The sequence below is a fragment of the Canis lupus genome, chromosome 1 (assembly GCF_003254725.2).
Source record: "Canis lupus dingo isolate Sandy chromosome 1, ASM325472v2, whole genome shotgun sequence".
Classification (NCBI taxonomy): domain Eukaryota; kingdom Metazoa; phylum Chordata; class Mammalia; order Carnivora; family Canidae; genus Canis; species Canis lupus.
The window spans coordinates 65903399-65927418 of record NC_064243.1 but is presented as its reverse complement, the minus strand read 5'-3'; the positions used below and the strand labels follow the sequence as shown (position 1 = coordinate 65927418).

The 24020-nt window shown below is 40.7% G+C and overlaps 1 protein-coding gene across 3 annotated transcripts in view; it reads right to left on the bottom strand.

The window, feature by feature from the left end:
* Window positions 1–24020, bottom strand: part of RSPO3 (R-spondin 3) — an 84020-nt gene that overhangs the window by 52650 nt on the left and 7350 nt on the right. The gene's annotated exons all lie outside the window — the stretch shown is intronic.

Genomic DNA, 24020 nt, shown 5'->3' with positions numbered 1-24020 from the left:
CTGCATATGAGCTGAGGGAAAACCATGGACTCAAGTACATCTCTCAGGTAGCTGGTGTTTGGGATATTTCTTCTCCCCATGTGTTCTGTGTCCAAATACAATATAAGTAGCTTTATTGTCCTTCTAGGAATCCAGAAAGGAAAACCTGTGACCTTTATGAGAAACAAATGTTGATGTACAGGGGTGCGAAGGCATCCCGGTGTATTTCTGACTTCTTTTGTTGATGGTGGTGGGGTTAGGCTCTGATGGGCCTTGCCATTATCAGGTCTGACTTCAGAGCACTGTTTGGGTCTTGCTAAGTTCTTTACCACAAAAACAAATCCCACCAGGCTTAGTTAAAGGGGGGTACCCATAAGCCCAATCAGCCTTACCGCAGGGGTGCAAGGGTTAGCTACAGAGAGGTCATTTGGTTGACCAGCATCCTCTGTCTAGAGGAAACCATCCCTGAATCAGCCACAGGAACCACAAGCAGCTCATTCTCATTCCAAGACGTTTTGTAAATAAACTGAGGAAATGTGTGGGGGAAGGGAGGTCTGCTTTTCCTGTACATGCTCCTCTGTGGGGTGGGGCGGACATATAAAGTGGCACAGGAGGTTTAGACATTATAGGACCTGGGAGACTTGTAAGTGAAAAACTTTCCCAAGTAACAGGGTCATTTTTCATGCCAGTAATTCAACATTAGAGACTTACGGAAAATATGTACATATTTTAAGTAGGGAAAGACCCTAAAAAGGAAAAGGATGAAGAGAGCTTCCTGTGTCCAGCATCTAGTTGGGTCCATTTTAAGAAGTGTGAGATATAGGTAAAAACCTGTGAAACCTTCTCATATAGACCTCATTTTGAAAGAAAATCACTTCGGGCCCAGGGCTGTAAGTCACTCTGAGTTTGAATAAAGATGAGTTAGACTGGACAACAACCTACCTCTATCTCTGAAATGTAGCTGCTCAAAGGAAACACAATTGTAATTTCAAGGACCTTGAAGCTTTTGTCAATTATATCTTTAAATCAGTTATGAAAATAAACAGGATTTGCATGGGTAGAGCCTCAAAAACTGATATATATTAAAATAAATTTCATTTAAAAAATGGGTTTTGAATGATTAGAAGCATCTCCAGGAAAGAGCCCCGTAAAAAGTCCCATGATTGGTAATAGTTCCTACCAAATTTATGAGATGTCCCAAAGTACCTTGCTCGATTCTTTCTCAAAAACTTGCACTGATGAAATCTAGCACAGTCAGCTTATGCCATTGTGCTACATTCTTCTTGCTTGCTTTTTTTTTTTTTTTCGTATTTTTCCTTTTTAGACACAAGTTTTTGGCAAAGTAGATTTTTGAAAAAGTAAAGAAGACATAAATGTCCTAATTGAGAATGAAAATGCCTGTTTGTTTTTAATCAAACAAAATTTTGAATGTGGGCAGGCACAAATGATGGCAAACTTTATTTTTTCAGGAAGGTTTCAGTGTTATGCTGTGAGAAGTAGGGAAAATTGCGACTATGAAGCTCAGATTCTATGATTCTAAATTTTCTTTTACAGTTGAGTAGTGATTGTTTCTTGAATGCTGTATAAGGGTCACTCAAATTATACAGTCAGTATTACACAACTAGATACAAATTTCCCAAACTTCATCTTAAGGCAAATTTTTACTTTTATATGAAAACCACAGAAAACTTTGGTCTGGATTGACTGTAACAACTCTTTCAGCCTTAGAGTCTTATGATTCTAAAGAAAGAAAATTGAATTCTACTTTTTCATGCTTCTTCTTTTCCATTCCAAAAATAGCTTCATTTTGCATTTCTAAATCACCTTCCCCCCCCAAACAATGCTTTTGGAGTATTATTTCATATGAGCAATGGAGGTGTTAGTGGTGCTGAGGTTTCATAGAATATCTAAGGTTTAAACTTAATCTTTGAAAACGAGTTGAACAAAACTAAAAGGAAACTTATGGAATGGGAGAAGATATTTGCAAGACGTATCAGCTAAAGAGCTTGTATACAAGATCTATAAAGAACTTATCAAACTCAACACCCAAAAAACAAAAAATCCAGTCAAGAAATGGGCAGAAGACATGAACGGACATTTCTCCAAAGAAGACCCACAAGTGGCCAACAGACACATGAAAAAATGATCCACATCACTCGGCATCAGGGAAATACAAATCAAAACCACAATGAGATCCCACTTCACACCAGTCAGAATGGTTAAAATTAACAAGTCAGGAAATGTTAGATGTTGGCGAGGATGCGGAGAAAGGGGAGCCCTCTTGACACTGCTGATGGGAATGCAGCCACTCTGGAATAAATACTGGGTATTTACTCCAAAGATACAAATGTATTGATCTGAAGGAGCACCTGCACCCCGATGTTCATAGCAGCAATGTCCACAATAGCCAAACTGTGGAGAGAGCCCAGATGTTCATCGACAGATGGACGGATAAAGATGTGAGATACATACATACATATATATGTGAATATTACTCAGCCACCAGAAAGGATGAATACTTACCATTTACATTGATGTGGATGGAACTGGAGGGTATTATGCTGAGCGAAATAAGTCAAGCAGAGAAAGACAACTATCATATGGTTTCACACATATGTGGAATATAAGAAACAGCACAGAGGGTCATAGGGGAAGGGAGGGAAAACTGAATGGGAAGTCATCAGAGAGGGAGGAAAACCACGAGAGACTCTTAACTATAGGAAACAAACTGAGGATCACTGGAGGGGAGATGCGTAGGGGGATGGGGTACCTGGGTGATGGGCACTAAGTAAGGCATGTGATGTGACGAGCACTGGGTGTTATGTGCAACTGATGAATTACTGAACTCTACATCTGAAACTAATGATGTACTGTATGTTAGCTAATTGAAGTTAAATTAAAAAAAAGAAAACTAGTTGAAGTAATCACTATGTAAGTAGCCATGGTGGGGCTAGAGGAGGGAACACCCCAATTATCCACAACAAGGAGACTGGCATGAGTTCAGTGCAACTGATACATAAATAGTGGTTAATGGAGATATGATGGACATAAACTGAGTGGAAGCACAGGATAGATCTAGATTATGGAACCCTTTGTGGGGTGTGCCAAGGAAATTATTCTGTAGATATAGGAGATTTTAATCTAGTGAGTGATGTGATCACATTTGTATTAGAAAGGTAATTTCTCCGGTAGTATGTAAGACACAGAAACTAGAAGACTAATCTAGTGATCAAGGTAAAGACTGATGATACCTTAAAATGTAACAAAGGCAGTGGTGAGAATGGTGGGAGTATTCCAAGGATATTAAGAGGTGGAATCAATCAAATATGGTAAGTAACAAAATGTGGACTGAACAAAAAAGAGGATGTGAATGAGATACCGCCTCACACCAGTGAGAAGGGCTAAATTAACAGGACAGGGAACAACAAATGTTGGTGAGGATGTGGAGAAGGGGAACCCTCTTGCACTGTTGGTGGGAATGTGAACTGGGGCAGCTGCTCTGGAAAACAGTGTGGAGGGTCCTCAAGAAGTTAAAAATAGAGCTACCCTACCACCCAGCAATTGGATTACTGGGTATTTATCCCAAAGATACTGATGTAGTGAAATGACTGGACACCTGCACCCCAATGTTCATAGCAGCAACATCCACAATAGCCAAACTGTGGAAGGAGCCTCCACAGTTTGGCTATGGATAGGAATGGATAAGGAAGATGTGGTCTATATATACAATGGAATATTCCTCAGCCATCAGAAAGCATGAATACCCACCATTTGCTTCAACGTGGATGGAACTAGAGGGTATTACACTGAGTGAAGTAAGTCAATTGGAGGACAATCATATGGTCTCACTCATTGGGGGAAATATAAGAAATAATGAAAGGAACTATAAGGAAAAGGAGGGGAGCTGAGTGGGAAAAATCAGAGAGGGAGACAAACCATGAGAGACTCCTAACTCTGGGAGACAAACAAAGGGTTGTGGAAGGTGGGGTGGGCGGGGGGATAGAGTGACTAGGTGACGGGCATTAAGGAGGGCATGTGATAAGATGAGCCCTAGGTGTTATACTATATGTTGGCAAATTGAATTTAAAGAAAATAAAATAAATGTAAAAAAAAAGGGATGTGAGAAAGTGTGTTTTAAGTTTCAGTCAGTGAATAAAAACGATGAGGGACTGCTAGAGGAGTAAAAGCCTTCAGTTGGAGTGCTAGGGCAAGTCCATTGAATAAAATAGTCTAAATATACAAACGTGGCTTGGGATCATTTGATTTTGCAGATTTTATGAAATATCCAGAACGTGATGCTTAATAGATGGACCTTAATATTGTAATGGTTGCCAGAGACATAAATGAGAGTCTGGCTGTAGTGCCTTAATTAGAGAAGACATCTTGAAGGGAGGAGGGGCTGAAGAACACCAGAAGAAAGAAATGCAGTCCAAAATAAGGGACATTTGGTAAGAGAAAAAGACATATTTTCCGTGATTTTTAACCATACTTTGTATTTCTACATCACTTTTGCTCTCAAAGCATGCATCTCACAGAAAGCCAAATGGACTATGGTAACTATTGTTAGTAAGGACAGAAACCTTCACAGTTACTTATTTTGGAACCTCAAACTAGGACTCAAAGAAATGCTGCTGAAACTATAAGGTAAATAGCAAATTCATGCCAAAGGTTAAAACCTAGATCTTTGATATCTAGTAACAGTCTCTTTATATAGAAGTAAGTTTTAGATGTGTAACAAGGGTAAATAGGAGTGGGAAAATGGACAGAATTCATAGGAACGTTAAATTGGGACTTTCCTTTTACAAATCTGTCAAACACATGGTAAAATTAGTGTTATCTTTCCCTAAAATTGGGAAATAAGAAAATGCCTTTTCTTAACTGGTAGGCAAAGGTGAAGTATGACGAGAGCGTATGTCCATGCACAACCGAAACCAACTTGTGGGAACTGTCGATATTCCCTGAGTAAGTGACTTCAATTTCTGTAGCTGTTGAGCCTTCCTTCTACTTCTCTATTTGCTAATCTTGGGATGCATAGCTGATGCAACCGTATATAAAGGCTATTGTCATGAGAGTTAATCCAACATTTTTTAAAAGATCTACTTCTTTATTTTAGAGAGAGCGAGTGAGCTTTGGGGGGAAGGGTAGAGAGAGAATCTCAGGCAGATCCCCTGCTTAGTGCAGAGCTGGGGGGTCGGTGCTCAACATGGGGCTCCACCCGGGGCTCAATCCCAGAACCCTGAGATTATGACCTGAGCTGAAATCAAGGGTTGGATGTTTAACCAATGGAGCCACCTTGACGCCTCTCCATTATTCTTGCTGAAACATCCAGAATATAGAGTCTTAAACGGTGGAGCACTTGGTAAATACACAATCTTTGGCTAGTTATGTTCAATGTTTACGATATAGCAAACCAACTGCAGTAGTAAAATCTAAACCCTATTACTGTAACAATTTAAGTGTAAGCTTCAAGGATTTGCCTTAGTTTAATCCCCTTCTAAAACCCAGCTGCAAATATACTCACATCTACTGTAAATTGCTGTGTGGAAGAAATCTAATATTGCACGCTGCCAACTGCCTCTGATGGTCATTTATTTGTGGGTAGAGAATTTTCAGAAGTACAAAATTCAGTAGACTTTAGGTTTATCCAAGGTTTGACTGAAGTCAAACTTACAGCATTCACAGTAAGTGCTAGCTATATGAAAGCAATGAAGTGATTTTATAATTCAGAGAACAAAAGGTAAATAAATTAACAAATTTGATAAAAGTTATTTTTAATAATAATCATTTAAACACCGGATTCTTCCTAATGCATTCTTATCTTCACAATATTCCACTGCCTGCTTTTCTCCCTGTAGTGACCTTAGGAGACAGGGTAGGAATAAGAGGCCAGTAGAATTCTATAACCAAAGCTATTTTTACATCTGTCCTTTCTTCCATGTCCTCTCCTTTTATGATGATGTTCACATTGACTGGAAGCTTCTCGAACAGGAGTTTGGTTGGTCTTCACAACATCTTTATAATTTTCTTGCTGATTCCCACCTTCTACAACAGGGCAGCTACTTATTAAATGGGTTTCGAGGAAGAGTTTTTGATTATTGAACAGTAGATATGAAAGATAAGCCATTTATTTGTGTTTTTTAAAAATAATAAAGATGCCAGGGAGGTAAATACTTAATAGAAAATATATATAATAAACTGGTTTTAAGTGGGTAGTGCCTATAAATATCTGATAAAGGAATAAAGTTTCAAATCATTTACACTGTGAAGATCTTAATTATGAAATAAAATCATTTGAAATAGTACAAGTTTTTCTAGGTGCCATTTACTTCAGTTATCCATTCACCTAAAGGAAATGTAGATTTATTTCTTGCCCAAGTAAGGACAGCACATTTCTATCACACCTTGGGTCTGTCTTGTTATGGATTCACTTTTAAGTTGAATATAGTTATCGTCTTGGAAAGAGATGCTTCACGGGTCCTCTGGAATGTTTAGCATTGTTCACTTTAAAAATCTAATGTTAAAAATTTGAATCACTTGGCAGTGTCTCTCAAATTCTATTGAATCAACCCCAGAAATATTGAGAGTCCATGTTTCTTACTTATTCATTAGTTAAAGCAGCCAAGGCGGAGGAGACAATGACTAGATCTCCACAATCGCTTGTTAGGGATAAACAGCAAAATATCAAAAGCTGTTTGAATGAATAAGACTATTAATTGGTGTACAATACTCCTTTCCATTCTCAAATGATGATATCTGGACGAGCAGGGTTCTATTGTTATCCTCCACTGGTATTTCTTTTTTTTTTTCTTTATTTTTTCCCACTGGTATTTCTGACCAATAATTTGTCTGACCAGTGACATGTTTATATACACAAACATATACAGATTTTTGGAATGCAGTATAGCCTCTGATGGTGCATACATATGTGTATATGTTGTGCATGTGTCTACGTATATGTATATATATGTAATTAGCCACGTGATGCACATACTCCATGTGGTCTTTTACTAAAATTAACGGCACAGACATGGACTGGCCCGAAGCAGTTAGGATAATACAGCCTGCCACATCTCTGCCCCAGTGAATCAACCTTGAATACTTTGAACGTTTGTGCCCCAACCAACGGGTTCACCAAATTCCTAAAGTCTCAGAAAGGAATGTATTCACCAGCTGCTGAATACAGCCCCGTTAGGGCTCCACCATTATTATGTGGGGAAACATACTGTTTTTAATGGAAACTATTTCTTTGAGAACTTGGAAAATCTTTCTCTTTCTCTTACTGAATAATAATTTCCTGAAGGGACTCTAATATTTATATTCTATAAATACTTTAAAATAAAACCACAGCAATAAAACAGGCCTAACATTAAATAGCAATTAGCTAGACTTTCCACTAAAATCAAGCCAGCTCAAAATATTATGAAAATGGCTAGCAAATGATGGCAGATATAGAATTCCTGAAATCCAAGCAATGATGAATATTTCATAGCTGGATGCCAACGTGGTGGCCAATGGCCGTGCTCTGTCTCTCCGCAGGCTGCAGAAGGAGGACTAGAAATGAAAGGCAGATGAGAGGGGGCTGAATCGGACACACGTCGTGAAGACTATGGTTAAGGTTCTCAACGCAGATTTCTGCTATCTCACTAGGTACCTAACATGATGTAGGAAATGTAGGGGGTGGACAAGACATCTAGCTCCTGATCCGATGATGTGCATCAGTTAGTAAGCAAGTAAACAATTAAATGCTTATATTCTGGGGGAGGGGGGTTGGTGTGAGTGAATAAGCAGGTAGACAAGGCAGGGAACAACTGTGGGGAGCTACTTCAAATGCAGTGGTTGGGGAAAACATCTTTTAGAATGTCAGCCTTTAGCTGAGAGCTGGAGAGTGGTTAGGAGGCAACCAAGAAAACCAAACCGAAGGGAGGAAGAGACTCCAAGGTGGAGATTTTGGGGCTACGGGAAAGACCAGGCATAAGGAGAAGCCACGGGGAATCAATGGGGCTGCAGCGCCCCGGGGAGTAAGAGGCAACTTTGGAGAAAGAGGGTAGAGCCAGAGCCTACAGAACCTTCCGGAATGCGGTAAACAGCTGGGATTATATACCAAGTGTATTTAAAGTCTGCATTGCTGAGCGTGTATCAGAATGAAAGGAAAGAACATCCTTTGCCTGACATCGTTATCCATGTCAATTTTTGTTAACTTTATGAATCGTGAAGCAGAACTAGCATCCTGTATGCCTTGAAAAGATGTTGTCTTATCAATTTTTATATTATAGGAGAATGTTCTAAGTAGCCACAAGATAGAGGTTTACATTCAGATTCTAATCTGCAAAAAGACTGTGCATCAATCTACGTGGGTTTTTTTTTTTGTTGTTGTTGTTTTTGGTTTTTGCTCTTAGAAACATTTAATTTTTCCTTTGTTTTCTTCTATCTTTTGTGATCAGTTATTTTAGTTTGCTTCAGTTTTACATTTTTGTTCTCTTTTCCTGGAGTGTGTGCGTGTGTGTGGGATAGTGGTGGTGGTAAAGAGAAACAGGAAAATTATGAAACACATAAGAGGTCATACGAACAAATAAAGAGAATAAAAATAAAACATTTTGCAATCTTGCATATAATCTTTTCTGTATTTCTCTGAATTCTTGCCATTAGTGATGCACATGGACAAAGCCTAGGTAATTTAGAGTAATTTAGAGCAACAACATTATGGTCTTTCACTTCTAATCTTCCTTTTAGGATCTCTATGCTATGTTCTTTTTTTTCCATGAAATAAATTAATAACTTGTGGGCTAATTCCAAAGTTGATTCTTCAAAAGTAGTGAAAACCATATTAGTTTTCCTGTGACCTACCAAACAGCTATAATTGATTCTGCTGTTGACACTGCAACAGAAAGCATTTGTACAACCAAAAATAGTGGTTTTTTTTTTTTTTTCCTAACCACAAGTAGAAAATCTATCATAAGGTTAATGCACCCTGCTACGGGTATAAAATGTAAGGTACTGAATCAGCATCTCCAACTGTCGCTAAGGAAGGGAAAGCTTCCCCTTTTCCAAGTGGCCATGTTCCCAAATGGAGGTGAATAGAGGACAAGAAGGAGCGGATAGGAGTAATGGAGACCCAGATTCCGTAGAGAGCCAGGACCTGTTGATGAGTTAGTGGGTGGTAATAACAGCATTTTTCATGAGACAGATCCAACAGTGTTCATCCAACAGTGGGAATCATTATGTGCTCTGGTCTGGCTGAGAACTCCATTCCCTTTTTTTTTTTTTTTTTTTAAGGAGAGAATTAATTAGAAATCAACATAAACAGAAAATGTGATAGTTTAAGGGTAATGAATCTGCATGGGTGTGATTCCATAACTACCAAGTTTGCATTCTTGAACGAAACAAACTTCAGTGTGTGCTAAAAACAAACTCTACTTTGTTATATTATGAATAAACTTGGATCTTCTTGCCACATAGCATGCTAAAGTAGCATATCTGATGGCTGAAGTCTTAGCATAAGCAAACAGCAGGCAAAAGGCTTGTGGTATTTTAACAGGCACAAGAAGATGTGCAAATAGTGGGTATACCATTAAATAAATCCAGCTTTATGTGTTCCATCTAAAATCCTGAGCAGAGAAAATAAGTGGATTTTTCTCCCAGATTCACATAATTGCTGACAGAGCAGAAGGTGCTGACATGTACCTTCATGAATTGCATGCATTTTTGTACTTAATGTGCATGGGCCACTGCATCACCATCTCATTCAGACATGGGCCCTGCACACTTCCCAGGGGAGCACAGGGACTGGGAGGTGGAAAACTGGCTTTGGATTCATATGGACTTCTGACTTTTACGAGCTGAATAACCTAAATTTATCTCTTTATCCAGCTACTCAAACTACCCAACATTCACACACTGCTAATGAGTGAGCATCTAAAGATGGATAAAACTAATAATCTGTATCAAGGAGTTTGTAACCTGGGTATTTAGATACAAGTTGCTCAACCTCTTTGAACCCAGGCTTTCTCATCTTTAACAAGGGAATATCTACTTGATCGATCCTGAGGGGGATTACAGGAGATCACATGGAAGCACCCGGCACCCTTACAGGCACTCATTACAAGTCCGTATGGGTAAGGCATTTCATTTTACCCAAGAAGTACTAACTATATAACCTTGTGCTATTTCGACTCTTATTTAAGGCAGCTGCAAAGCTTTAGTCAATAATGGCTCAAAAACCCCCATGCAAGCAAGGAGGCTGGAGAGAGTGCAGATGTTGATGCTTCTTCTACCATAGGAGATCTTGGGAAAACTGGGGAGCCAGGGACTCGCTAACGGTCATAGAAGGAGGCAGCTTTTACTATCAGATAAGAACATTCTAAGCAAGAAGTCCGCGGGGACTCCAGCCCCCCTCTGAAGACGAGGACCTGCTCAAACAGACTGCAAGAGGTAAGGCATGCCTAGAAATGATACCCAGATGGTACAGAGAACCTGGAAGTGTATGCCAGTAAGGTTCTAAACCTGTGCTCCATAGGATGCAGCTGGAGTGCTTTTTTAATAATGCGAATGCCTGGGTTTCATTCCAAAAGATTCTGACTCAGGAATGAAGAGGTGGGCCCAGGCAGTTGCATCTGTAAGGACGACTCCAGGTGAATGGGACACGGGTGACATCCATGCTCTACTTTAATATCACATCATTGCGATGTTCACAATAAGTATTTATCCCTCTTCTAGGGACTGAGAGACAAAACCTGGTCTCTGACTCTAGAAGCCTACGATGCAGTTAGTAAAAGTCTTTTTATATCTGGAGGCCCATAAATATTTAGACTAGAAATTTAGCACAAGAGAAACTACAAGGCAGGGGCAATTGCTGATGGCTGAGGTCACCTGAGGATGCCATAGAACAGTCAGGAACAGTTATGGGACTTGAATGAAAAGAAGACTTTAGACAAATAGAAAGGGAGGAAGACAATGCTAGGGACAAGAACGTTATGTATGAATACATCAAGAAGATTTGGGAGAATGGTGACTATTACCGTGGAATTTACAGGATTTTAGAGCTCTTCTTTCTCTCTTTAGTTTCAGATGAGAACACTGTGGTCCACCCAGTTAATTAGCTTCCAGCTGATAGGATCATAAACCTTTGGAAGTTTAGAGGGATTGAGTTCAAACAGCCTCCCCAGAGCAGCCCATTTAATCATGCTTAGTAAAACAAATCTTACATTTTGGGGGCAGCCAATATAATTATTTTATAACATCTCTACATACTGAACATCTTAAAACATCTCCCCATATTGAACATAAACCTGCCTGTCTTCCAGGAAGCTCTAGGACCAGAGAGCACACCCAATACATTGTCTCCTTTTTCCTCAAGATAGTTTGTTAAACAGTGCTTGGCGCTTTGGATGCGAAGACGGATAAGACCTAGAAGTTTGAAGTATGGTGAGAGACCATAAACAAAGAAAAGCCAGTGAGGTAAATATTATGTGCAAGGCCTTGGCAGAAAGGAGACAGCTAACCATCTGGAACCACCTACTTGGAAATCCTGACATCCGAGCGGGATTGTGAGAAGTATGGAGAAACTGGGTCGGGGTTTGAATTTAATCTTTTATATAACTGGAAGGAACTGTTTAGAGAGAAATCAGTGACATGATTTAATTTGGTTTTGAGCAAACACTCTGAAAACAAAAAGAAGAATTTCTGAGAAGGAGAAACTAGACGTTGAGTTAATAGAACGGTATGTTGTTCCATACCTGGCACGGCTGTTAGCTGAATTAGAAGCGCATTAATGGGAGTAAGGAAAAAAGAGGACATGGATTTTTAAGTTATTTCCGAAGAAGAATGGGCAAGGTTGACAGGATTTGACAATTTTAAATGGGTAAATGAAAAAAAAAACCAAAAAAGTGGTAAATGAAGGAATAATATATGTTGATTTGGGGGTTTCTAACTGGGGAGACCGGGAACAAAATGATATAATTAATTGAGATATAGAGATCCAGAAATATCCAAGTAGAAAGACAGGTGACTGAGGGAGGGAGAAAAGCAGGTAAAAAATGATTTTATTGAGGTCCTGGGGGCTTGGGCTGGTCTTATTCTTCCTTTGTATCCCAAACAGATAGCCCAGGTCTAGGCATATTGATGAGTTCATGATAAATCATAAAGAACAAACAAATCCCATTTTACATATATATATATAAAAAACCCTCCAAAATCAAGAACTGAGACTGATGGAATGTTGATGCCTTCCCAAGGAAGGATCACCCAGCCTTAGTGGCACTCTTCAGAGGTTTTTTGATTTCACTAAAACATGAAATTTAGGAGAGAAATAAAGGGGAGCAAAAGTTAAGACCGAACACGAGGAGCGTGTGCAGCAGGCTACACGGCTTTACCGTGGAGATGAGAAGGCAGCATTGCGGTTCTGAAAGGGGATGGAATTCTAGGAAACGCTCATGCGTTATGGGAGTTCAGGAAGCAAAGCTGGGGGATCCTAACCTAGCATCTCAACCATCACACCTGAGCATGCACGAACTCAGGTGTGGAATCTGAGAGCCTTCCAAGGCCAGAGAGAGCCAGGATGCCGGAGCTAAGCTTGGCTTCTTACAGCATCATTACCCGATTACATTTTCCAGAGCTTGAGATCCTTCTCTGATGTTCAGTTCTGGTGGTAGTTGCTGTGGGGGCAGAACTCGGAAAGGGAGTCCTGAATGCTGCCCCGAGTAGGAGCAAAGACACCTGCCAGTTTTTCCTCTGGTTTTCTGCCTTCCTCACTGGCTAAAACACATTCTCCTTTGCCGCATGCTTCATTGTAAATAATCATTCTACGTGGAGACTCCAGAGCCAAAGAGAGACCTAACACGGCTCACCTTGCATCAGACCCCCAAGAGCTTTGGACCCTGGCTCCCCAGAAGGTGCACTCATCAATATTTATTAGGGAGCTGATTCCAGAGTTCTGATTCATTACCTCTGTATCTAACAAAAATACTAATTATAGACAGTGAAACAGCAAAATGGGAAAGGTCTTTTCTCATAATCATTCACAGGACATTATGGTGATGGTACCCCCCCTCCCTGGCCTCCCCCACCGCCTTATCCGCGGTTTTGCTTTCCACTGTTTCGGTTACCTGCGGAAACCAGGCTTGGGGAGCAGATGGCCCTTCCTCTGACAGTGTCCAAGGTCAATAGTACCCTAATGCTTATGTCACTTGCCTCATTTCATCTCATCACGTGGCATTTTGTCATCTCACATCGTCACAAGAAGGGGAGTGTGGTACAGTGAGACATTCTGAGTGAGCGAGCGAGCACATTTACATACCTTTTATTACAGTACGTCGTTATAAAGGTTCTACTTTATTATTAGTGATTATTAACTTCTTACTGTGCCTGATGCATAAACTGAACTTTATCATAAGTGTGTATGTGTAGAAAAGAAACAGTGTATATAGGGTTTGGTGCTATCTCCGGATTCAGGCATCTTCTCGGGGGTCCTTGGAATGTGTCCCCTGCAGATGAGGAGGGACGACGGCCTAGCACTACGAATCACTATTTTTAGTTTCTTTTAGTTTATAAAGACTATTAGGGGAGCCATGGGCTTAGAATTTTATTCTTAGATTTGAAAGTAGTTTTGTTCAGTCTTTAAAATGGCTTATTGAGCAGTCTTTTTTACTCAGCATCCCTTATTGCCCCCTGAATGGGGCTCACAGACGGGTATTTAGAGGGAAAGACCTTAATGATCCACCAATTCACCTTGTCAGCCAGGAAGAACAATCTAATCCATAATAGAGATTCCCCCTAATTTATATGCCTTTATTGTCAAACCCAAAGAAATTATACTAGAAGTATAAATAAAATCTAAAAAAATGAAAAAATAAAATAACAAACCAATTACACATACTCTCATCAAGTACACTTGTCAGTTTTCTCATCAAATGTATTTTTTTAAAGCTTTTATTTATTTATTTATTCACGAGAGAGCCAGAGAGAGAGGCAGAGACACAGGCAGAGGGAGAAGCAGGCTCCCTGCAGGGAGCCCAATGTGGGACTCGATCCCAGGACCCCGGGGTCACGGCCTGAGCCGAGGGCAGACACTCCACCGCTGAGCCACCCAGGCGCCCCTGGTTTGTTGTTTTAAATTGTGCCCTATCATGAGTCATGTTAGACTGGGGCAACAGGTTATAGTAACTTTTTAGATTTGGATCTCATGGAGTAAGGAAATAAAGAGATTGTGAAATAAGTGTTGCTCCAGCGAGCAGATAATTCTCTTTGAAATGACCTTTAACTAAACAAATAAGAATCACGTTGCCAGAAGATCCACAGAAGACTTCTCTGGAAGGCCATCCTTGGCACCTATCTGCTGGGTGGCCTTTGGTGTTGTAGAATGGCCACAGGAGCTGTTTCTACTCGAGGGTTCACTACCAAGTGACTTCAAGCAGTTGACCTACTTCTCGGGACTCTTTTATTTTTTTCCCCCTCTTAAGTAATATGGGGAGATTAGGCTGGCATAGGCCACTCCCCAAAACCTTCCTGCTACTAAAAGGTGTTGCATACCTAATCCACACGTGCTCTTGCTCTAATCCCGTCTATCGCCGTAAAGGGCCCCATCCAGGTGCCAAAGCCAGGAATCTAAGAGTCCCACTCGCCCCCCCCCATCACCACCACTCTTCCCCACAGATTCTGCATCCTAAACTAAGAGAGCCCCCATCACTCCACTTCCCCGGGACTACTGCTACCAGGCGGCAGTCAGAGCGAGCTTCTAGGAACAATAGTTCAGATCTTATCAGGCCCCTGCTCTCCAAACAGCTGAAAGGCTTCTCCGTGGTGCTCTTGCCCAGGAACCGCCTGTGTCGCTCAGCTCATTCTCTCTCGGCCTCACTTCTGGTCTAAGGGGCCACGAGGAGGACCGTCTCGGCTGCGGAGAGAACCTCCCCCCACTGCCACCTCCTCCAGCATTCTCTTCTTGATGAAAAGCAGAGTGGGACGGGACAGCTGTGCGCTAAGTCAGAGGGTCTGGGTATACTCTCTCCCCTACCATTGCGGGCTGTCACTCCGGGCAGTTGCTTCGTGGTTTTGAGCCTCAGTTTCTTCACTTACAAAATAGATAAAATGCATCGTGAGGTTGTTGTGAGGTTTACAAGAGATGATATACATAAAATGTATATGTGCCTTTCTTTACTCAAAAGCTTTCACAAGTTAGTAACAACATACTGAAAAGAATTGCATCGTGCCCTTTGCAAGGCTCTGCATCGTGGCACCCGACATCATGAAAGCTGTCAACCGGTGTCAGGAAAGCTCATCAGGAGACTTACGTAAGAAATCCAAATAACACATTGATATGTGTTTGCCAACGTGGTGCTTTAAGTCGATCGGATGGTATGTCGCATGGGGTGGTCAAGGGGTTACCATAAAAGGTTTGAAAAGAATGCCTCCGTGAGATGGACAAAAATGCACTATTTTTAAACTCATGGCATTTTAATATTTGTTTGGTAAAAGTAATTCCAGTTAGTGAACTAGCGTGAAAGTTCAACTATAGAAATTAGTCAATGTGCCGAAAAGGGAAATTTGCTCAGCCAAACTACGTCCTTTCATTACAAGCTTTACCTAACAATGCCAACTACGTTTACAGTACGCATAGCATACTTCCTATGATTGTCAAAGACGTCATGCTAAACGATGACTCTTATTCATTGGTCATAAATTTTCAGACAAGATAATACTGGGAGGCCCAATAAATTCCAGTGTTTTCAGTTGATCTTCCTTCCACCTTCCTGCTTCGTCCTCACATGCTGTTCGATAGCCTTGTTTTCCAGAGAAAAATCTGAATGTGCATTGGCTAGCTCGTTTGTAAACTATCTCATTAATTTCCAATTCTCTTTAAACAAACCTTAAAAAGAAATGTTCTGCAGCTTAGAAAGAGTATCTAACAGCTCTGATTTACCTTTAGCCGGAAAATGTTTAATTCTAGGTTCCTAGGTTCTTTCTTTAACCACCGGGACATGCCACAAAAGCAGGTTTAATGTGTGCTTTGCTCACTTTTGTAATTTTAGCATGTGCTAAATGTTCAATAAATCACTGCCACATGAATGGATTTATGCTGTTTTAGTTAGGGCTAAGTTTAATTTCAATTTTTCCTCATATTTTTCTTCCGATAGAATTTCTTTTTTCACCTGTTAGCTTAAAAAAAAAACATATGGTCTAACAAACTCCGTGAAAGTATAAAAAGAAACTCGTGCTTTTGAACTGCAGCCCTAACTCCACATTCCTGAAGTTGTGACTGACAACTCTCTAAGGAAAAGGAAGAGCTCTTTGATTTTCCTGTTGGGGGGACTCTGAGATCAGTCTCTTGCTTTCAGATAAGTCAAAGATTACGAGTCCCATTTTATAAGGGGTGCAACACAATCGCAGACTAAAACAATGGTTTATCTAGATTATAGGGCGGAATACGATTAGAAATCAACCCACTTGCCCTCTAACATGGGATTTCTTGAACTGCAGTCCAAAATCCAGAAGATATAGATCCAAAAAAGACGATTAGAAAGATGTTATTCTTCTACAATAAAGTTTATGAAATTTCCATTTCCTCTTCCTTAAACTTATTTTATTTTTCTTTGCTACATTGTGGACAAATTTGGGATTCAAGTGGGACTCAACTGAAGACTCAGCAGTGAAGGACTGTCATTATACATTCAAAGCAAAATAAGGAAAAGTGAAATCCCACTGTAGATATTTTAATAGCATTATTTACACAGCATCTTTTTTTCTACAGTGCTTTTATACAGAAGGGGAAAATCCTTATGTAAAAAAAAAAAATCCTACTCCTATAAAGAAAACAAACTGCATATACCACTAAGAAATCTGAGATAGTGACACCAATAAAGAAAGTGAATTAAAATTCAAAGCTTTTTAGATTTTAGTGTAGGTCCTAAATCATCAAAGGCAGAAACTAACAATAACTAAAGGATATACACCTTTTCTAGTCAAGTATACTAATCGTTAATAGTGGAGAATTCATTTGAAATTCAGTCAGTGAAGCCTCTGATGCTTTAAATTACTTAGCTGTGTCATCCCCTAGTACATACATAATAAATATTTGAAAATCTCATGCAGATAAGAAGATGCAGAAGTGGAACATGGGGGCGCTTCGGCCCCTTGGGGCTAGGGTATCACGCTATCTTAACAAGTGATATTTGATGTAAGCACCAGAGCCCAGCCGTTATCCCTTTTAATAGTCTTTAAATAATAATATAGAAACCGGAGCTTATGTAAAGCAGGGTCTCAGATATATTACTTTATTTGGGAGGGAGCATGGACACACAGGTAAAAACTGCTCTTGAACATGTTGATGAAGAGATCTGTAATCGCCATCCTCCTCCATCTTTTTTAAACCACTGGAACACCAGTAGCAAATCTTCATTATTTTCAACTAAAATTAACTCATTTCTCCTACATTCTGTGCAAATTGAACCATGTCTCTATGGCGATAATTTAAAATAATATTTTGCAGGTCACCTTAGGTACAGTTGAACGTAATTCCTCTTTTGATTCTTTTACCCTTAGTCTTTTCCAGTGTATTGGAATCTGTGCATCAGATAGCATAAGGCCTGCCCTTGCAAACATTAATAAGACCTATCCTTTAGGAACAGTTACTTACACTTTGTTTAATCTCTAATGGAAAGGATTTCTCTAAATATTTACACCAGAACAGTTGTCAGAATGAATCCTGCAAAATTGCTGGCATACTCCCAGGAGCAGGGAACTGGCATGGGGGAGGGGAGACTCCTGGTCCCTGGTCGTATAATTTTAAGCAGTCCTAGAATTTCAGGGAGCTGCTTGCTGGAGTCTGAAGGGTTTGTATTAACAAAAAGGTACTTCAGTGTGTAGACCAATTCAAGTAAAGTATCTCAACAGCCACTTTCATTTATTGCTCTTGTAAAAATGACTCTCCGTTTGCTTCAGGTTTAAACTAAAGGAATTATTTAGGTTTCAGAGACCCGGTAAATAAATTGTGTATGAGAAAAGAAACTTGTACAAGAGGTGTGAAGAAACACCAGACTTACTCTGCGCGAGGCTCCCAAGGTGCTTAATAGAAATGACTTGTTGCTTCCATGAATTGCTGAGTGAGAGTTAGCATGCAAGACTTAAACAGGAGAGACCCGAAATCTGCCAAGATAAATGCAGCAGTGTTTTATAAATTAACTCAGCTGTCTGTGTGTTTGTTTTTTCTTTGGAAGATTCTAAAATTAAGACTGTTCGACTCATCTTAGCATTGGTTTAGAATTTGGAGAGTATTTGAGGAAGTGATTTGGGGCTAGGAAGGGTAGAGAAAATATCCTGCACTGGAAAATGTTGGCAATTTTCTTTGGAAATGTGTTCTTACCTAAAGAAAAGTAGCCCTTTTGCCTCTCAACCTGCTAATTAAATAGTTTGGTTAAACACTATCAAATAAAGTTTTCTGGGATTATAAACTCTCCATTTATAGTACGGGCAATATATTAAGTTCAGAGACAGTTTTTAATGAATTTCTGGAAAGCTGGTCAGATGTCCACATGGGTGCTGAAAATGGCAGTGGTAGCCTGAAATGGTTGGGAGCTCCTTTTTTCTGGAAGTCTCCTTTACTCTGTTAGAAATTAAACTTTGAGGGGGATCCCTGCATGGCTCAGCAGTTTAGTGCCTGCCTTCGGCCCAGGGCATGACCCTGGGGTCTCGAGATCGAGTCCCACACCAGGCTCCCTGCATGGAGCCTGCTTCTCCCTTTGCCTGTGTCTCTGCCTCTCTCTCTGTCTCTCATGAATAAATAAAATCTTAAAAAAAAAAAAGAAATTAAACTTTGAGGTATGGAGACATAATGCTCACAGGTCTGAAAACACACATGAATCAGGACTGGGTCCCGGAAGCTCAGTGCTGGGTGAAAAGGCACATGCTATTGATTATGGATACTGGGGTCAAGTATGCATCTCCACCATCCTGCCGGGGTAACTGGGTTCCGAGGGAATTCCACTGATCTATGTTAAAAGCTTAGGTCTACATCAAGCTCTGGACTAGAAAGCTGGGCGGATGTCTTGGAAATGTGGTATAGGAAAGAGAGATCGCCCCTTCTTTGTGGAAAGGGCTAAAAGTTACCTTAAGAGTTGGCTTGAGGATGGCATGAAGTGAGGAGGGCGGGGAATGGAGGGAGGAGCGGCTAAGGATGCCACCTGTGGCCTTTTTTTCTTATTGCCAAACAGCAGTGAAGGCCCCTTAGGACTTAGATCAACAAACTGGTCATAAATTGGAAAAACAACACTGAAGTCTACAAAAAACCAAATCTTCAGCAGCTCAATGTGGCCAAGCAGCATTTGTCTGTATCTTTTCTATTTTGTGGCAGAAAGGACATGCCACCAAAACATAGAGACTCAAGGAAATAAAGGTCATAGTTTTGCTGCTAGGTTTCCAAAACTAAATTCTTCTATTCTTAGATTAGCTCATCATCAAACTCAAGACCAAAGAAAATCAGGTATACGGTGCCACTAACTCGGTAATACCGTGTTGCCTGCAGGTCATGGTAACTCTGCAGTGTGCACAGCGCAGGAGGTCAGGGCGATTGGCCAAACGTTACCCTGGGCTCAACTGCCAGAGGAGGATGGCCAGGAAAGGGCTCTGCCTGTCTGCCTCTCTGTGGATTTAAAATAAGCAATACCACCCAGCCACATGTTTGAACAAAAGGAGCTACTAGTACAAAGTCATAGGGGTATCGAAATATACCAAAATTATTCTAAATTATAAAGGAATGTGAAACTTACCACATTTAAGGACCCTGAACAGTGGGAAACTCTGTATCTTCGTACAATTAAAGATCCATCACATGAGGCAGACAGTGTATCCTTTCTGGATATTTGAGGCAATGCCAATAGTTTCAAAGGTGGACTTTCCCTTAGATTATGAAGCACAAATATATTTGTGCTCTGTGAATATTTTCCTATAAAAAGGCTTAACAGTCTTCTGACATCTAACATACTCAAAGTTTAAAATTAGAGCTCCACTTATTGATAACTTCTCTTTAGATACAGCATCATATTTCCTTTTTAAGGTTTTATTTATCTGAGAGAGAGAGAGAGAGAGAGAGAGAGAACAGAGGGAGAAGCAGGCTCCTCACCAAGCAGGGAGCCCAAAGTAGGGCTCGATCCCAGGACCCCGGGATCATGCCCGGAGCTGAAGGCAGTCACTTACCTGACTGAGCCACCCGGGCGCCCCTATAGCATCGTATTTCTATTTTTTTTTTTAATTTTTTTTTTTTAATTTATTTATGATAGGCACACAGTGAGAGAGAGAGAGGCAGAGACACAGGCAGAGGGAGAAGCAGGCTCCATGCACCGGGAGCCCGACGTGGGATTCGATCCCGGGTCTCCAGGATCGCGCCCTGGGTCAAAGGCAGGCGCCAAACCGCTGCGCCACCCAGGGATCCCAGCATCGTATTTCTAAATAGTTTTCTTTCCAGTACAAGAAATTCTGAGTGTACCCTCGGCCCTGTCCTCGCTCCGGAGGTTTTAGATCCCTTGTCCTGGAAATGCACTACAATTTTCTTATTTCCAAATGTTACTTCAGTAATATCATACTTAAATTGAATTTAGGATGTTTGCAAGGATCTCTTCCCTTCCCCTACTAATCAGACACCTCTTTTACAAAGCCTTAGACCAAATTCCTTAGGTTCTTTTTATCTACTGAGGAAGGGAGGAGGAGACTCTGCAGTGAAGACAGCAGGAGTACTGTGCGCATTCGCACCCCCGCAGGCAAAGTGGTTTATAAGATGATGGTGACAACTGTGCATACTTCTATCTCTTGCATGTTTAGGGTGAATAATCTATTGAAGAAAAAAAATTGGTGGAAAAGCATTGTTTTCTGGTGGCTCTCCTGCTCTCTGTAACTCCGGATTACTCCCAATCCTCAGGGACAAGTAACTAGGTCTGACCACGGAGCAATGGCTCAAGCGTGCTGTGATGACCCTCCTCCCAAGGAGCCTGGCTTTCCTCAGTCTAATTACTTTTGGCAATTGTGGTTATTGGGATTTGGCCTAGTGACTCACTAGAACCCAAATTCTCCCAAGGAGCCCCCTTAACAAGCAGAATTAAGTCTGACAGGAAGCCCAGACTTCCACTTCGCTTTTACATGGAGATTTCCCTGGTTTATGACAAGGCTTGAAAATCCTTCATGGACTAGAAAAGAATAATAATAAGTGAGATGGAATGAAGATAACCACCCAAGGAAGAGCACATTAGGAGAGAAGTAAAAGCAGTAAGTTCATGAGCAAACCACCTACCACCGAAAGCCATTAAGATGGAGTTAAAACTCTGCTATTTATAGTAGTTTTACTGATCAACAGTAGTCAATTTGAAGTTAGTCAGGAATTGTAGAAACTATAAAAGAATGTTTATTTCTTGTTAGGCAGTTTTCTAACCACTACGTGTTTTCTAGAAACAAAGCGTACTCTAGGGCACAGTCCCAATCATCTGGTAAGACATGGAAACACTTGTTTATCATTAAGCAGCTTTGAGAAAAAATCTGGGGTATGGCTGGTCCCCCATCTTCTGTCCGTCCCTGCCTCGCCCCCCACGGAGGGGCCCAGCGGGGAGCACACTCACCTGGGGTCGCAGCTCGCCCACCAGCCCCCTGTCCCGCCAAGTCCTACCAAGGTGGTGTCTGGGAAACTCAGTGGCATTTCTCCCTGTGCGCACTCGCTCTCTTTGCTTAGACTCTCTGGCTGAGAAGATTCTCTATCAGATGCTCTCGTTGGCTCTAGTCGGTGCCACAAGTTCAAGACCACTCCGTGGATAACCAAGATGGGTCTCATCTCTTATCACACCCCACACAGGTCCGTTTTGTCTGCCTCACCCCCACGAAGCTGGCCCTGTTTTTTCACAATTGCTTGGCTGTCATAGTTATTCTTAATTAAGGGTCCAATAGTAGTTCTCAGTCTCGGGTGCAAATTACTTGGGACAACCTCTGCAAATACAGATCTCCAGGCCCCACCGCCTAGAGATTGTTTCATTTGGTCGAGGATGGAGTCTGGCCTTTTTTTTTTTTTTTTTTTTAAGATCTCCAGGTGATTCCAATTTGAAATCAGGGTTGAAAAATCACTGTACCAAGGCCCATAAAGCAAGAATTTGGAGTGGAGATTACCGTTAATACTCACGGCAAAAGTAATACAGATAGCAGATTTTATGAAGCACCATAAAGATGACTTTTCTGGAAAACAAAAACTAGCCAGTGAAGTATCTGTTGTGGTTGTAAATTACATAGAAGGATTTTGATATTTAACTGCAAAATTATAGACTTTGCCATATCCTCATGCCTAAGTTAATCTTCTCCTGGATATGCACATGGTAGATGAGAAGAATAATCTTAGAGTACTTCACATAAAATGTGCCATCCTATTGCTTCTAAGGGAAAAACAATCTGCAACTTTTTATGTTTAAAAACCGTCAACAAGGTGAGTTTAAGGAAAGAGAGAGAAGAGGAAGGAGGAAGAAAGAGAAGTGGGAGAAAGTCCTAGAAAACCAGAAGCAACCTCAATAGTAAATGTTTGGGAAACATTTGTAGCTGTTCAACAAGTAGGAAGAAAGAATGAGCGAGGAGAGAGTAAGGGAAAGAAAAGTTGAGGTGGGTCTGAGGAGCTGCACCTACGACTGCCGCCAGGTACCAATCCCAGTAGTTGAGGGGACGTGAAGAAATCCGAGAAGGACACAGGCTTTGGAGCCCAACATGGGCTGAAGTCCCAGGCCCGCCACAGCTTTGTCAAGTGATGGCAGGTGACAAACACGGGACTATCGGCACCTTCCTTACAGGGCAAATATGAGGACTAGATGAGATAACATTTGCAAAACCATCAAGTACAGGATCTGGAACTCACAGGTGGTTAAAACACGGCAGCTGTTTACATAATAATCAAGTATCTCAACATTCACTTTACCAAATAAATACAAATGTGTAGTAAAATAACATATATATGATATGTTATATATATATGATATATGATATATAACATATATATTTTATATATATATATATTGCACCCCTGTAGGCAAAGTGGTTTATAAGATTTATATATATATTTATATTTAATATATTTAAATATATTTAAATATATGTAAATATAACGGCTCTGACAACCATGAAACTCCAGTTTGCCAGGAGGCATTGGTACATGCTCCGGCATAACATTTTTGTCTCTTTCTTATCAGCAAAATGTGACTGAGCCTTGCCTCTCCTTCCATGACAGCCTTTGTCAAGATGACTGTGTTCGTACCTGTGAGGTCACTTTGTATAAGAAAAGAATGTCACCACGAGAAACAAGCTGTTCTTTTTCTTACCAACTTATCAAGCATATGTTAAAAAAACAGTGTTCTAAAATAAGCATCTCACAAATTCTGTTATTTTATATTGTGTGGTGGTGGTTTGTATTATGTGGTTATAAAATGGGGGCTGCTTTACCACTTACTCTCAGGAATGTGCTTTGTATTGGGGTATAATTATAAATATGCTTACCAGCTAGTTTTCTGAGGACAGTTTTTGGGAGTGAATACAGTGCACTGCATTATTGCCTGTTCATTCGAGAAAGATGTTTTAAGGTAACCGAATCTCATCCCATGCCCACGCCGAGGGCTCGGCGGAGAACTGGGAGAAGAGACTCTCTAGAAGAGGTTACCTGCTTCTGATGCAGAAGGCCTCATCTGAATTGGAAGAGAAAGAGGGGGTGGGGCTGGATAACTAAGTCAGTGGGGATGTTTCAGAGATGATCCACACATTGTACGGACCGACTGGATTCCTTCAAGTTCCAACCCATCCTCAGAACCTCTTATTTTAAGAGAGCACACTTTGGGGAGAAATCTGCTTGGAAGGGGATTGCCACCGTTATGAGTCGATGGCAGATCCAGATGGAATGCTTTTTTAAAAAGAGCATTCTTACAGCTTAAGGGAACGCATCTTTCATTATCACAACATTTTTCACTTTTCCTATGATCTATGGCAAAGTAATACAGTCCCACGGGTGAGGAGATTTCTAAGTGCGATTGTCAGTGGCATGATTTGGCAACTTA